This window comes from Xiphophorus couchianus, chromosome 10 (assembly GCF_001444195.1).
Source record: "Xiphophorus couchianus chromosome 10, X_couchianus-1.0, whole genome shotgun sequence".
Classification (NCBI taxonomy): Eukaryota; Metazoa; Chordata; class Actinopteri; order Cyprinodontiformes; family Poeciliidae; genus Xiphophorus; species Xiphophorus couchianus.
The window spans coordinates 4,299,126-4,315,598 of NC_040237.1; the positions used below are offsets into that span (position 1 = coordinate 4,299,126).

Sequence of the window (16,473 nt, forward strand, 5' to 3'; positions counted from 1 at the left end):
ACTTAGCTAGACAGTTACTGTAATCCTGTAAATTAGCAGTAATTACAGTACTGCAGTATAATACTGCTGTTCAAACTTAGCTCTTACTGAACCTTCACAGTAGATACTGTATATGCATTGCATTATGGATATACCTTGAATTAATTGGTGTCATTTTGTCACTGTTCTCAGACTAAATACTTCTGTTTTTAGCATGCTACATTACTAAGCTAATGTACAACACGCATAGTGTAATGTGTTTGTAATCTAAAGCTGATTTGCATTAATGGCCCAATTCTTTTCATTTTATCTTCTTAAAGGTATTTGCACCAGTAACATATGCCACTGTCAATATTACTGTAACTATGATGGTTATGGTAACAGACTGGTAGCACCATTGCCTATTTTCACTGTCACCAGTTCACAGTAATTTTCTTGTAACTGTGAGGCTGGTATGTTACCAGACCATAGGTAGATATGGTCACTAACTAGCAACAGTGCTGTCAGTAAGTCCCTATAACATTAACCAAAAAAGAATGACAGCATACTTTCAAAGTGTTTGAAATCACAGTTTTTACCACAGTCATTTCCCACTACATTTCTTTGTGTGCAGTACGCTACTTTCTGTAAGATGTGAATGGCACAGATCTGTACAGATCAATTATCGTGCACTGTTTTTCACAATACTTCTATTACTAGTCTCGACTAATTAATTTTTAATCATACTAAAATTGGCAATCAACAATATAACACAAAGTGATTCAATCTTTGATCACCAGGTAAGTTACTTTACGTATGAAAAAATATTAGTCTTAAATCTAGGCATATTTCTGTGTTTTGAATGCTATTGCCAACAACTGTTTAAAAAAAACCTGCCAGAGTCTGGTCTGACTTTAACAATTGTAATGAACACTGCAGACTTCCTGACGCTGCAGAGGACCAAATTGTGAGGCATTAGTCACAATAATGCATATGTTATAATCACAGAGAACTTACTTAAAATTCAATCCGCTTTGGCATCATTATCGTGTATCAACAAAATGAATGACTCCTTCAGAGTATGGTAATTATAATTTGATAAATCATCAGCAGAAAATTAACTAGATGTCAAAACATTCACTGGGAGGGGTGATGAATCGAGGATGATTGTGGTGATGAATTGTGTTAATCTGCGCAGTATGTATCCAGTGAAATGGCTAAACAGCCCAAGATGGATGGAGCAGAGAACCAGCAAGGTCAGACTATAAAGCTTTGAGGAAAAGGGAAATAATGGAAAAGCTCTGCCTCGGTGCATTTTTGACTTTAGTCACTTGTTTTCCTGATTTTGTTCAAATAATACTGATTCGGTAACCTGATGACATTAAAAGCCAGATATTTTTGAGCCAGAAAACATACAAAACATAACTAACTCACAATCTATCTCCTTAGTTGTTTATAAAAAAATCTCTTTTAATGGGAATGATGTGTAGTCGCTTACTGGCAACACCAATGTCTGTAGCAGGGTCTATTGCTCCAACAGAAACACTTTTTGCAACAGAATTATATTTCACAACTGTACTCCTGGCTTTAAGTCAACTCAAAACTAATGGGAACACATTCATCACAGCACATTCATCATCCACATCTATGACGAAGATCTCTGAGAAAGAGTTAAAAAGTTGGATACTGAGGCAAACGGTGTGTGTGTTTATGCCTGATAAGTTAATATGCTAAGAAAATGTTACGACTTTCCTCAATTTTTACTTTTTACGGGTCCTGTCAGTACAAAATGTTGTTTGTAGGACGCTTTAGTAAAATTAAAGATAATCCCCTCTTCCAACCATTCCTCCAGCATCTTTACCTGCTGGAAAGATGCTGGAAAAATGTAAGAATTTACTTAATCGTTTTTTGTGTGTGTCTGAGCCAAATGAAGGATAGAACATTTTACTGCAGATGCTGAGCCACCATCGATCTGCTGCATGTGCAACCTTAGCTTTAAGTGACTTTTAAGGGCAAGTAACATGAGAAAATTAACTGCTCACGGACTAAAAGAGAGTAAATGATGTCACAGCCCTCAGAATAATGTTTTGACTGCTGCATTACTGTAGTGCAATTGAACCATTATGAGTTAAACCTGGACTGATTATGTGGAGAAAATAAAGATTTCCACCATCACAGAGTGGTTCCCCAATATAAAGCGTTCTGGTGGAGAAGTTGTTTGGATAAATGGGGAGATTGATGTTGGTATGAGAAACAACTCTGCCCAGAAAAAGAGCAGACATTGCAACATGGATCCTGAATGCTATTGGAATTAATATTTCCAATTAGTTTTTGTTATAAGCAATGTGTCCCCATCGGTATAATGTACAGTCAAACGTGGCTCACCACAGAGTACTTTTAAATTCCACCATGGGAGGATGGTTTGTTAAATCTCTAAGCTATTTTCTTTCTTTTGATATACTTCTCACTAAATACTCAACCATCTAAATCTTGTTTTAATCAAGTCATATTTCATGTGAAGATTTTACTTATCACTCATTTTAATCTGAGTGAATGTTGTGTTTTACATAGATGTTCAACTTTAGCATTTCAAATGTAACTTCGCCCTTTGATAATGTTCCCTTTAGCTGTGTTTAAGGCTGTCTTGTGTTCACTGTTAGACACATATCATGAATTTATTAATAAATTGTTTCAAGCCTGAACAGAAATGAAAATGAAAAGTTGTTAAAAATATTAGATTTGTCCCATATAGATCCAGAGATGAAATATAGGTTAGTCAGCATGTTGATAATCCAATAATATATCATTTCACCTTTGAGCACTAATAATGAAAAATGCTGGTCATGCAGCCCTCCCTTCCACACATCTGTAACTGTGCCCCCTCCTGGATGTTCTTGATGTGAAAGATGTTGCTGCTAAGTGGGAGAGGTCAAACACTAGTCTAGATATTTATTACATGTGCTGAAACCAGATGGAGGCAACACATTCATCACAACACAGTGTCACTGAGGTAACACCCTCCTCACATAAAAAAGCTGCTCCCTCTTCCCAGCAGGAGCACTGGCCTTTACTGGTGTTTACAGCGACAGGGCTTGCGTTGCTTTAAAAGCAGCCGGCTGGCTGCCGAAATAATCATCTCCACTTCTCTCTGCTTGGATTTCATCGACCGAGGTGACGTTGGAAACTTTTGGCTTTTTATCGATACTTTCTGCTCTGTAGCTGGGGGAGATATTAAAGCTGCAGCAGGGCAAAGAAGGGCGTTTCTGACACTTGCTCCCTCATTTATCAGTCTCCTTCATAGGCCCCGTCAGTGACAATGAAAAGATTTCACAATACCGCAGGCAGAAACTCATTCCACCAGTAATCCATCATGCTCAGCCCAGCAGCCGTTCCACTGACCTAATCGGTAATGCCTGGCTGCATGCTGGAGACTTTTTAAAGCACTCTTTTCATTAGGTCTAGTTAGAATGAGGAGAGTGACTGGGCTAAGCTCTGTTGCTGGATGTGTCTTCCAATTCCTCCACATTATTTGGAAAATAAAAACATAAGTGTCATCCATGACTGTTCACCTATAAAGATAAGGCATCAATTTTTTGTTTGCATTCTTCATTCATGCATCTTTGAAAACAACTGAGAGGAGTGTAGTAAATAAGCGACACATTCAAATGATCAATAAGTAACTATTAATTAATAGACACGTAGCATGTAACAACCTTTGCTCGCCAAAGACTCTATACTCTTGTGCTCCCTTCTGCTAACCAGCTAATTTTTTTATGATTTTATGATTTAGTTGAAATGAACTAAATCATTTGCTTCCTTTTGTGACTGCAAAATTTGTCAATTGACACCAAATTTGTCAATGTTGCAGTCACAAAAGTGTTTGTAACAAAAGTATTTGTAACCTTTCAAGCCTTGTGTCATTCTGTTTTGTCTAAAAGCCATCTGCCGCAAAACAAAATGTGAAACTTCTTTTATTTGTTTTAGTTGTTTTTATGTCTAACCTTCAAGGGTTCCTGAACATTTGTTCATGTATTTCATTTTTGAACAACTTTGGCTAACATATAACAAGTTTGTGCATTTTTGAGAAAAACACATACTGATAATTTTTTAAGTGCTGATTTCACATTTTTGATCCTGATCAAATATATATATTTCAAATACACTATCATGGCAATTTAATTTTTTATTTAAATTACTTTATGGTGTTGAAATACTTTCAGAAGTTCCTGTTTTATTATTTTCCATTGGATTCTTCTTCATACTTTTGCCTGTTTGGGATGAGAAAAAATAAATTTGTTGACATTTTAATTACTTTGCACCTAATGTTGCTGGATACGTTTTACATACCCAGGCTAAGATAATACTTTTATTAAATTCAAATTTTCTAAATGGGTTGATTTAAAAATAAACTTTTTTATATTTTTCCAAAGTAAGATATAACCCCATTTGGATTGTTCTTGAAATAAATGTTTGTTTTGATACATACACCAATTTGTTCATTTTGGAGTAAAGTCTGTTTGTGTGACACCTTTTTTGTGCTTACCACCTATCTTAAAGGTGTGCAGCCTTTCAGCCAGTAACCTTTTGATGGTGCTTTCAAAGTGACCTGTGTGAGCCAGCAGAAGCAGTGACATACTCTAAGTTAAGATTAAGTTTTAAGCCAGCGACATTTCAAAAGGGAGCCACATATCTGTGTGGAATGGGTTGCAGGGGTTTCTGTGAGAAACTGAAACAGTAGATTTGATCCAATTTTAATATGAATGCTTGCAAAACTCTGGCGGTTCGTAAAATTTTATTTTTTCTCCTCAAATTTCCTGTTCTTTTGTAATCCTGCTTTTTATGACTGCCGTTAAGAACTCGTGGAATAGTAATCCATGCTTCAGATAAAATTCATTTTACTGATAATTTATGAGATTGATTTAATTATGATACGTAGCAAGACTGGTTCCATTATCGACCCTAAAGTCAATTAAAGTAGCTACATTAAAAGTTGCTGCTCACAAAAGGCACATAAATCAACATCAATTGAAAAAATAAAAAAACAGCAACAAATATTTTATGGCCCTCCAAGCCTTAAGATAATTTGTGTTTTATTTCAATGTTATATTCTCTCTGAGAGTGGATACATTTCTCCAAATCAACCATGGCTTAGAGGGCTTCTTCAAAAGTCCCCCTCTCCCTTAATACCCCCACTCCTAATGAAGAGAGGTAGGTTCAGCCAGGGCACAGGGCTGCTGAGAGTTTGGTTCCAACTGCGTGGCCCTGCCAGCCCCAAGTTCAAGCCGCACTCTGGTGAGCATTAGTTAACACACAGGAGGAAAGCAAAGAGGATGGGGGATAAGGAGAGAGGGGTTCAGGAGCGCTCTCTGACCCACTGCTGGCTTTTATAGAGAGATTATTCCCTAAACCCCCACAGCTGAGCTTTCTGGCACATTTCTCTTATCTACATCACTCCTTTTTCACTGCTTCCATCTATCACAGCTGTCTGCTGTGACCTGTCTTTTAGTAAGCCTCTCCATGATGGGTGTCAGTACATGTTGCCAACATTTGGGTCAAATTAAGCTTGAACAAAGGTCTTCACTGTCCTACATTAGAGGAAAATGTAAAACACACAATACTTATCCTCTCATTCTCCTGCCAAACACCACTGGAAAGGGAAATCAGGAAGCACTTTGGGCAATGGTGCAACTTCAGATACATATTTAACCTTGGCTTGTTCTGTTCGCATTAGTTCAGGGGAATAGTTTTAAAGATACTGAAATTTGCCTTAACACAGACCATTAAAAGACCTCGAATGGATAAAATCTGGGATTGTGAAGATTTTCAAAGCCAATTGTCAAATATTTAATATATTTTCCAAAACTGCTTCTCTTTGGAGGTTAGAGTTTGGACTAGACATATTGGCCAGTATGAGTTTGTCATGGTATAATAAACACTTACAAAACATCCAAGTGTTCTAATCAAATTATTAGAAGATGGATCTTGTGGGTTACACTGGGTGATTTAAACTAAACATAGTAGTCATCATGCCGTTTAAAGTGGTCTTCAACATTTAATATTTTGGTTTGACAATGACATAAAATACTGTGAATTAGATAAAGTTCATCTGTTGAAAACTAGATTTTGGGGTGGATCAGAAATCTAAACTATCAATAAAAACATGGTGAAGGCAGCATGATTCTGTGGGAATGTTTAATTAGGTTTTTGGGAGGATTATCGAAAAGCACACCCTAATAGACTCGAGAAAGTGTAATCAAAAAAGCTGCTCAAAATTTTATTTCAATTATTGGAATCTCAAAAAAGCCTCACAGCCCCCCTAAGCAAATAGTCTTATTGATTCAGTTATTTAATATGATGTTTTTAAAAACATTATTATGTGCAGACTGAAGAGTACATTGAGAGAAAAAAAGTTTCACTGTTTCATAAAAATTCAAAAGGAAAACAGAGCAAGACTAGTGTACTCAAATAAAATCAGATGGAGTACAAAACCCTACTTTATTTAAATCTTTCTGTTAACTGCTAAAGCACTTTATCTATCGCAGCCTCAATTCAGCACAGACAGTTTCCTCTGAAGTCACACCTTGTGCCTCCGTGCTTCCAAAACGTCATTTTAAAACGCCTATCAGATACAAAGTTAGCAAACCTTAAGTCAACTTCTAGCAGTGAAAACTCTGACAAAGGAAAGCGCTCACAGTATTTACATAAAAACTACAAACATAATGCATACCAGTCTTAAATTGTTTTTTTTGTTTGTTTGTTTTTTAAATAACAGAAAAGCAACAAATAGCTCTGTTGGTTCACTAAGACACTATTTAGAAAAAACTTTAAGAACATCTCCAGGTTTTGTAAAGTTTGATGTCGTTCTTTGGTTCTGTGAATGTCTCTCTTCATTGTTGCTACTGGCAAAGCTGCTGTTTGTGGGCGGATGCCACTTGATAGAGGTGTTGAGGTGGTATCTAAAACACTCATTGGACAGAGGGTATCTTGCCTGACCTCTGCATATCCACCTCGATATATGGGAAGCGCAGACCTTGATTCTATTGAACTTTCTCTGAGTGTTTCTGTCAAAGTACATTTTGAAACGAAACGGGAAAACATGCTTTAAACAGTGCAAAACAAATATTTCTAAACCCTTAGAGGCTAGTAAGGCACACATCCTATTATTCTGCTAACTATCAGCAATTATCTCCCTGTCAAAGCTCTAGGTGACAAATTCTCCCCATATCCCGCCTGGCAGTATCATCAACCGGACATGAGCTTCATGTGATGGAAACTAAATCACTGGCTCCACTCACAGTCCTGACAGACAAATGGCGTGCCTTGGAAAACCTAGGCCCATCACTCTGAGCTGGAGAGGGGAAAAAAGTCTCTCCCTCCCATTTGACCTTCTTTTATTCGCAGAGAGAGGAGATTAAATACCACAGATTCGGTATGTATGGTCTGTTTCCAAAATATGAGAATTATTAATGGCTTTTTCTGAGGGACTGTTTAATCTTTTGCCAGGTTGCAGTCATCGTTTTTACCTTGGGCTGTTTTCTTTCCTTACAGATGGTTCCAGAAAAACAGGAACTGTTCCCTATCCTTACAGCAAAGGCAAAGGAAGTGTGTGGGCAGCGTCAGGGCAGCAGAGTGATCATCCCTCTTGAGGCGGTGTAACATAATGATGTTAATAGTATTCAAAATTTACCCCTCTGTGTGAATGGATGTGAACAATACACAGACCTGGCAGGCACACCAAACAAGCTTTAACAAATGAACAGCAGTGGACGGTTAATTGTTTCACACCTAAACTCTGGTCTCTTCTCTTTACAGCGTGACGGATTTTACCAGCTAAGGATTAATATCGCTTGTTGTTATCAGCAGCATGCTAGTTTAGACCACAGATGTGAGAAAGCACACCTTCCCTGAAGTGCGCATACTTACAGACAGATGCCACTTTTCACAATGAGGCCACAAATCAAATCCCAAAGCCAGAATGACGACTTGATCACAAGAGCATGACACAGTTAGTAAATTATTCTCTTGTCTTTTTGACCCCATAGCCCATTGAACTTTGTCTAAAAAGCCCGACTGGTGGTTTTAGTGCGTTTGCAATTCCATTGCATAATTTGCATTACACAAAAAGGAGCTCAGTTGGCTGTGTCAGCAGCTCTTACTAATGTTTTACAGCTGGCATGGGCATGACAACGGTATCAAGATGTATTGAGGTTTCAAAAATTTTAATGTCATGAAAGACAAAGTACAGAATAAACTAAAGTAGTGCCAACTATTATTCTTCGTAAGACTGCAAGATTTACCCAAAATATACTCCCAATTCATATCAGCTTGTTTTTGTATTACAATATTTGTTACTATACGAGAGATTTTGCACCACAAAACTAACAAAATTTGGAATATTTTATTCTGGTTAAGTCAATTTAATAAAATAACAAGAAACTAAAGCTATAGAAAGCCCCTTGACAACCAATAGATTATACATTAGTGTTATAGCAGTAAGAATAAATGGTATTTTTGTCAGAAAGAAAATCATGCTTTTTCTTTATACTAAAAGGAAATAATTTCAATTTAAATTATTATTTGTTGATTACTAATTCTTATATACGGCATTGCCATCTTGTGTAAAAAATGAACAATCTTGTGCAAGATTACTGTTAAATGATAGTATATTGTTAATCATCAAAAATGGTGGGTAGCGTAGCAACAGCAAAATATTCTATCAAAGTAAGAGTAGGATAATGGTGCAGCATGTTTTTTGATGATATTATGTGAAAAGCGTTATTCACCGGTGATTTTAATTGTGTTTCTTATTTAATCAAAACACCACAAGTACGAAATTGTGTTTTTTCGACATTAGCAGAATATCAACAAAGTTTTTTGCGTATTTGTAATGAAAACGCAGCATTCATCTGGTGCATTTTTGATTGAAATGTGCTTGTTTGTCATTGAGTGAAGTAACTTGAGTTAGGTAGGGTGCTAACAAAAACTGTACTCAAGTAAGAGTTCAAAAATAATATTACTAATAAATAATATTACTCAAGTAGAATTAAAAAACATGCTGCAGAAAAACTACTTCATGAAGATTTTAGTTTTTTCAAAAAGTTACTCAAGTATACATACCCAGCTAAGTCACAGTAGTCACAGTACCCACCTCTGTTTATCAGGAATAAATGCCTGTCAGTCACACTGCTTTTGTTCATGGGAAACATTGTTTCCAACTTACAAAGTTTAAAACTAGAAGGTTGTTAATTTTTATTCTCTTGGCCTTCTCCAAAGTACTCTGGTCCTCCAGTCCAAATTGAGCTGTCTATTACAGCTGCTTAAAGAGTTCCTTCTTTCTTTCCCTAGCCTGGAACGTTACCTTTCTGCGCTATTCCACTTGATTAAAATCTCGCTTACAGCACAGTCTGGGCTCCCTATTATTTACTTGAATTCCTCCGGTAGAATGGCTACCAGGACAATCAGCGAATGGAAGGTGAAGTTGTGAACGATGACATAGTTTTTCTGCACTGGCAACTGCAGCGGATAAAGTGAAGAAAGCTGTTCAGTCTATTTTAACCACTCTTCCAAATATTGAATTAACATTAACAGTCGCCTCATTCAGCTTGGCACTTCTGTCCTAGCAGTGGAGAATTTTAAAAATTTTTTACAAAGCAGGATATTTCTGGCAAACTTCATAGGGACGAACTGGCACATTACATATGTAGGGTTGGGTAAAATTTAAAACGTCAACAGAGCCCAAGTCTCCAGGAAGTGATTGTTTTTCAATAGCTAAGGGTCTGTATGACGCAAATAGTTTACAGCCAGGGGCAAGTTTTTACCAAGAATTAAGAAACTGCCAGTGATTTCCTTGTTTTTTTTGCCCCAAATAAATCCCTGTACTACAACAAATCACTATACTTGTATTGTTTATTTTAGGTCTATTTAGAGTGGTAATGTGTATGTCCACAACAATTATGTTTTATTAGAGGAGCTTAGAATAAAAAACAATCCAGACAAATGAAATACAATATAAAAGTTCCTTTCTAGTTCTAAACCCATTTATAGTGATTGATACTCACTTAGTATGACTCCCATTACATTATTCAGTGCTAATACAGTGCCCATTGAAATTACATGCAGATGACCAATTATGCAAATGAGGTGATTACATCTTTAGCAACTTTTAGTGGCATTTAAAACACTCAGTAACCCTTTCTCATACCAAGCAGTTGGCTTAATTTAACCAACAAAACTTGAAAACACATTTAATCATCTTTTAGACTTAGATCACTCACAAGGTAAAAGAAAGTACCTGTTGACATTTTATAGAAAACTAAAGTTTTAAGCTGTGTAATTGCTTAATTAACCTAGAACTCTTAGCTGTGGAATAGAATGACCAAATGTCCTCTTTTTCCAAGATATATCCACTTTTCCTGTATTGTCCAGGACATTTTGGGAGCATTCATTGATTGATGAAAATGTCAGGGCCTTAATTGATTTTTAAGGAGACTGATAGGCATACTTAAATTGACTGGTGCAATGCATGGAATACAACATGTCTGTCTTTCATGTGAATGAGCTGCTGCCTATTGGGTTGTTCACATCCGTTCATAGACAACAGGCTGCTCTGCAGAGCTGCTGCTGATGTTTACAAGATGTCAGAGTGCATGGTAGCTTTGCGGAGGAACTGGAAAATAAATTTCCTTCATACCATCCCTGTTACAACAAATAGGAGGCTGAGTGTATGAAGCACATGGCTGCCATATGTGTATTCAAAGTTAGTAATATATTGTAGTTACTTGATGAAACATTTTAGCTACCATCTATTTGGGAACTGCTTACTTCACTCCTTCACTATTTCCTATCTTTGGAGTTATGATATTATGTATTTGAATTTTTCAGATTACAGCCATGAGGCAATTCAATGGGAACAGTTCACATTTTTGCACAAACTTGTAGTCTACTCTAAGGACAAGTCTATGTATCTGATATATATAAATAGATCAACATCCTATTTAGCAGCAGGGATTTGCTTACAGATATTTTGGTTGCTCAGTGATCAAAGTCCCTACATTTAATGTATAAACTGGACCAGTTTATAAGACTTCTTCAACGTCAACATTAATGTAGGAAGGGTTAAAACACCAATGCATGGGAGTGATACACGGGCAAAAACTGGTAAAGGTGAAGAAGATGGGTAATACTACAACAAAGTCTTAGTGTTGTAGTATTTCCTACACACTAAGGAAATAGATAGGGATGCCTCCCTATCTATTAGCTGTCTGTCTACACGGCACTTGATCCTTTGTTGGGTCAGTCTATATGTCATTGTCCAAACAAAAAATAAAAACTGACACTTTTGCAGGAATCAAGCAGATAAATGGATAATACATTGTTCATGGGTTTTTTGTGCAACTCTAAACTGACTCATTCTCCAAAAAATTCAAAGTTGGAACAAACTATTGGTCATCCTCTTTTTGTCGATTAGACTTTCTGCACTAGCCTGCAACTAATTGACCTAAAAATGCTGGAAAAAGCAGCTCAGAGCCCAGCCATCATGACCCTGACTTTGACAGGTACATCACAAATCTGATTAATCCCTTCAGCTGAAGCTTACATCAAAACTGACTTGCCATGATAAATGACATTACTAACACCTCAGCCTTCTTCAGATTTCCTTGGAAGAAGGATTGAGTTATTGATATATTAAATCCATCCACTCGCTCCCCTGTGAAGGATCAAAACCACCCAAAACTGTGTTACATAATGGTTTCTTTGCCCTTGGCATTCAGTGGGCTCTTGCAAGGAATCTATATTGAGGGACATTCATGTCTCAGTGGGATCCAAACTTAATTAGCAACTTCTACTGTGCTTTAAAGGCTGTTCCCCCTATCTTCACCAATATATCACCTGGCAGAGTCAATTGAAGACAACTTCAGCAGCCTTTTCTTCCTGACCTTGGCATTTCTTCTCAGCCGTGGATTATTGATAATTTTCCGGCTGTGGTGCCTCTCCTCATTTGTCATGATTATTGCTGAATTTTTACTCTGTCATCCACAAGCGTGGATCAATGCTTGTCGACTTTTCTTTTGTCATATTGGCAGCACAAATGTCCCTTCCTCTCCAAATGAGGCTCCTTTTGCCTCCCTATCTATTAGCTGTCTGTCTACACGGCACTTGATCCTTTGTTGGGTCAGTCTATATGTCATTGTCCAAACAAAAAATAAAAACTGACACTTTTGCAGGAATCAAGCAGATAAATGGATAATACATTGTTCATGGGTTTTTTGTGCGACTCTAAACTGACTGGCCACTTTATTAGGTATATTTTCTGAATTTATCGACACATAGCAAGTCAGTCCATTTCATTCAGAAATATAGAATTTACTGAAGTTCAACCTGAGCATCAGTATGATGAAAAAAGGGAATCTGTCTGTCTTTGAATCTGGTGTGGAGATTGTTTCCCAAACAAGTTACTCTGAGAATAGTTTAAATAAGAGGAAATATTCAGTGTGTGGCAGTTGTGTGAATAAGACTGTCTCATTGACGTCAAGAGGAGAGAGGAGAATGGGCAAACTGGTTTGGAATAATAAAAACGTAGCAGTAGCTCCAATAATCAGCTACTGCATACACTACAACTAGTGTATGCAGTATACCATCTTTGTGTGCACAACATGCCACATGGTGAATGTGGCACAGTGGATAGAGTAGTTGCTTTGCGGTAGAGCAGTCATGAGAACAATAGCCGGCCACATTACATTGTGTGACTTAATTCCCAGTTCCATACTGGCTTGTGTATTTGTGTATGACTATGTGCTTGTCTGAGTGTTAATGGGTAAATGTGGCTCAAGTGTTAAGTGGACTGCTAGTGTCATATGCAAAGTCAGTCCATTCAGTCAATCCATTTACCGCTTTAGACCACATCGAAACCCTGTACTACCATCGAAAGTTTTAATTATGAACTACATGTGGTTGCAATTTTGCAGTATTAGGATGCATTTGAAATAATGCGTTAATTTAACAGCAATGATTTATTCAGAAATATTAGTTGAAATTTTAAATCCAAGGCTTTTTCAGCAATAGTAGCATTAGGAAAACTTTTTTTTCCCTTAGTTAATTGTCAAAAATTTTTGTTTGTTACACAATACTAAATAAAATCAACATGTAAGGGTTTGGATAAGTGCCAAAGCCTACCTTTCTTTTGTTATTGATGAAGTCCATCCACAGTGAGAGCATCTTCTGATGGCCACTTCCAGCTCAAATCATCTCTGTTGAGTTCATGAGCACAACAGTGAGTTCACTGCACTCCACAGTCACCAGATCTCAATAGAGCCCCTGCGGGAAAGGGTGAAAAATTAGACTCTTGTCATGAATGCGCTGCTGCTATAATGTCAGTATGGACCAAAATTTCATGGGAATGTTTTTGACACCTATGCCGTCAAAAGTGAATTCAATTCAGCTCACACATCTTAAAAATAATTGGCTTATGTTATTTACAACAGGGCCACATTTCTCACTGAACTGCTCTTCTAATAAAATGCACTGGACAATCCAATCACTCAAGAGTCAAATATTCCATGTAATAAGGCCACATCTGTCAAACTGATTAATGAATTGTCACAGCAAAAGGAACCAGTTGGAGCCAGTAGCCGCCTCAAGCAGCTCACAATCCATCTCAGTCGGCTAGATGGTTAGTTCCTGTAGCCAGGCCAGTGGCATGGCTGGCTTCGTCCAGCTCTACCATGTCTACACCTATTCCTCCATGCTCCCTCCTCCTCCCTTGACTGGCTGAACAGGTCTGACAGGCGGATTCCTTTTCTTTTCAATGTATTAAAGGCACTTTCCCGCTCTGACAGCCTGCTCTGTTCTGCCACCTTCTAGCTGGGGCTTCACACTACTCTGGGCAGCCACTACGTCTTGACAGACCACTGTCACTTCCCATCATCCTCTCTGTAGATCCTGTTCTCCCCCTTCTAAGCACGCAGACCCAGTTTCCAACCAGTGCAATTATTTTTTTTGACAAGCCATCCATCAGCTTTAACTTTAAAGCACTTTCCACTGATACCCATTGTTACAGTTCTGTGGCTTTTTATGCAGGCGGCAGGAGAGAATATGATAGCAGACATTCAGACTACCCAACCATGTAAATCTACTTTGTTCCTTTTTTATTTCCAATTTTCTGTTCAATTTTTTGCCAAATTATGCATATTTGTTGTGCATAATATGCCCTTGTCAAATCACATTAACATGTCCTTTTTTGCCGTCAGAAAAGGTTATGATTGCGCTTTACACAAGGACCAGGGGATAAAGTCAAACCTAACTGCATAGCTTTACTCTTACTATGAGTCATGGCAGAGTGGTTGCACTGGGATACATTTCTTGAAGACAAGTCACTGCAATTACACGACCTGATAAAAGAGTGACCTGACTCATGATGCCTCGGACTGCATAATTAGAATGACAACTTTTAAAAATGTTAGCCGGATACAAAATATGACTTATGCCCCAAGGAGATCTAATTATGATCTCCGACACAGAGTTAATGATAGAAGGTGGGAGTAGCATCTGGGGATCTGGAGGGGACAATCTCTCAGCATGTGACATTTGCTGCCTCCTAACAACTGGGGTCATCAATGGGCTTCAGAAGTCCATCCCGCTGATTGGGAGTTTATGTGTGGAAGTTGTGTTGTATGAGGCCAAAATAGATTACATTCTCTGTAATGACTGGGTTTTCTGCTGTATTCTCTAATATTCTGAGATATTCTGTGAAATTTTACAGAAATAGTAATCTCATAATTTCTAGCTCAAATGGCCCTGACCAGTCACTAGCCAATCAGAAAGTTAAAAATCCAGTCTTTTTCCTGTCAGTATCAAAGTGCAACTTTGGACACTCTTCAGTGTGGAAGTTGTTACAGGGGGAAGGAACCTTAACCCATCCTGTCAATAAGATATTTGACTTTTAAGCAAACACACTTTAATAGGTGTGTTTGCTTCATACCTTACAGTATGAAGCTACTGTAAGGTTTAAAACACAACAACCAATGTCAGCTATTCATTTAACGTGTGAGAAACAGACAGAGGGTCAAAACAGCTTCACCCTCTACTACAGTACTGCAATGTGTCATGGACCGAGCTGGATTTAATCTGGATTATATTGACAGGCTTTTCAAGTCAGGGTTTAGCTAAGAGACATATCTACTAACTTCAGGGAATACACTTGACTAGTTAGTAATGCTAATTGCTAATACAAGACAATACATTCTTTTTGAAAGATGTTTCCTACTTCTCCGTTAGAATAAAAAATGCCTAGTTTAATATTAATTTTGTCAGAGAAATTGGAGGCTGCCAAGAAAGAGTTCAGTGTCTAAAATACCTACTGTGTGCATAAAAGGTTGTGAAAGCTAGTTAAATAAACTATTCATTAGTCACTTTTAAAGTATGAATCATAATAAACCAATATAACACATAATACTAAAAAATTATGAAAACGTTGCACAGTGTTTGAATACATGAATAATGAAATTCTGACTCATGACCTTAATAATATTAACAAAGAGGAAATATCAAAGCCCACTTGTTTTCTAGTTTGCAACAAGAATACAAGTTGGGGTTGTAGTGTTTTTCTTAGATATAAATTCTGATTTGGATCTTGCAACCAAATCCCACCTTAAAAAGAGCTCAAAATTTCTATTTTGTAATTATTTTTAATCCTCATACAAATAAATAGATCAGAAATGGGCTGCAAAGCTCTTATCGGTGCATCTCTAGTACTCAAAATGATTTTTGTTCAAATTAATGCTTATATTTAATATTGTTAGAAGATGTACTGGAAGATCTGACAACAAAAATGGAAATTTTTACTCATAAGTTAATCTTTACAAATAGTTGAATACATTTCATTTCAAAAAGCACAAAGTATTTGTGCATTTGATTTATAAAAATAATTGGACAAAACACTTAATTGCTGCATTATTCTCTAAGTAGCAAATCTGAAGTGCTGAGCAGCTAAAGAGCATATTTCCCAAGCACACAAAGAATAAAAAACCATTTTCCTGAAACTGTTCAACAGTGACAAAGTGTGAACATATGGCATCGAATGACCCAGATGGTCTTATCACCCCTGAAGACCGCTAACTTATCTCTTCTTCCACAAGATTTCCAAAGCAGGTGTTGATGAGACATAATGAGAAACTCCACATTCAGTTTCAAGTCTATGATTTGCTGTTTATTGGCTATTATAGGCATTAATCTGACCCCACAGACGGGGGAACATTCGGTCTGTGTCTCTGCATAATCAGTCGAGGAGTTAATAACACACAGGTTGTCACAGCTGTTGAAGACAAAGAGACAAGCTGCCCTGGGTGACAATATGTCAATGGTTGTCTAGCAGATGAAACTGTGGATATTAATAAATCAAAGTGACCCCTACCTGAAGCCAAACAGATGCAACACCTGGAAATGTAAATTCCTGCATAATGGGTGCCATAAATTTAAATCGGAAAAGCTCTGGTTTAATAACTGTGCAGACAGCTGCAA

The 16,473-nt window shown here is 37.3% G+C and overlaps 1 long non-coding RNA gene across 3 annotated transcripts in view; it reads right to left on the reverse strand.

The window, feature by feature from the left end:
- Positions 1-16,473, reverse strand: part of LOC114151850 (uncharacterized) — a 131,863-nt gene that overhangs the window by 72,402 nt on the left and 42,988 nt on the right. For all 3 annotated transcript variants that reach the window (XR_003597027.1, XR_003597029.1, XR_003597028.1), the window contains exon 2: positions 13,132-13,272. This is a non-coding gene — a long non-coding RNA (uncharacterized LOC114151850). The remainder of the gene's footprint in view (positions 1-13,131; positions 13,273-16,473) is intronic.